Raw genomic sequence first — 514 nt, forward strand, 5'->3', positions numbered from 1 at the left:
GATAATTTTCTTGGTCCACTTGCTTTGCCATGGATCTCCTTTAGTATACACTTAGAATTTCCTATGTGTACTCGGACAGATTGCCTTGTTCAAAATAGCCCTGCTACCCTCTAGTGGACTCACAACTCACACAAGTAACTACAAAGTCAGTTCTGCCCTAGGGTTTTGCACCCTTCCACCTCAACCTGATGTTACTAGGTCTCAAGATGGTTCAAGAGAAGTGCAGTTCCTATGTTGCATTTGAAGTGAGGCCTCAAAAATTTGAGCTTGGGGGACTGGAGAGTTGGCTCAGCAGTTAAGAGCACTGACTGTGGGCTGGAGAGATGGCTCAGAGGTTAACAACACTGGTTGTAGGCTGGGCATGGTGTTGCATGCCTTTAGTCCCAGTACTCAGGAGGAGAGGCAGCCCTTCTGAGTTCAAGGCCAGCCTGGTCTACATAGTGAGTTCCAGGGCAGCGGGGGCTACAGGGAAACCCTGTCTCAAAAAACAAACAAAAAACAGGACAAAAAGGGG

The sequence above is a fragment of the Nannospalax galili genome, unplaced genomic scaffold (genome assembly GCF_000622305.1).
Source record: "Nannospalax galili isolate Female #2095 unplaced genomic scaffold, S.galili_v1.0 scaffold1359, whole genome shotgun sequence".
Classification (NCBI taxonomy): Eukaryota; Metazoa; Chordata; class Mammalia; order Rodentia; family Spalacidae; genus Nannospalax; species Nannospalax galili.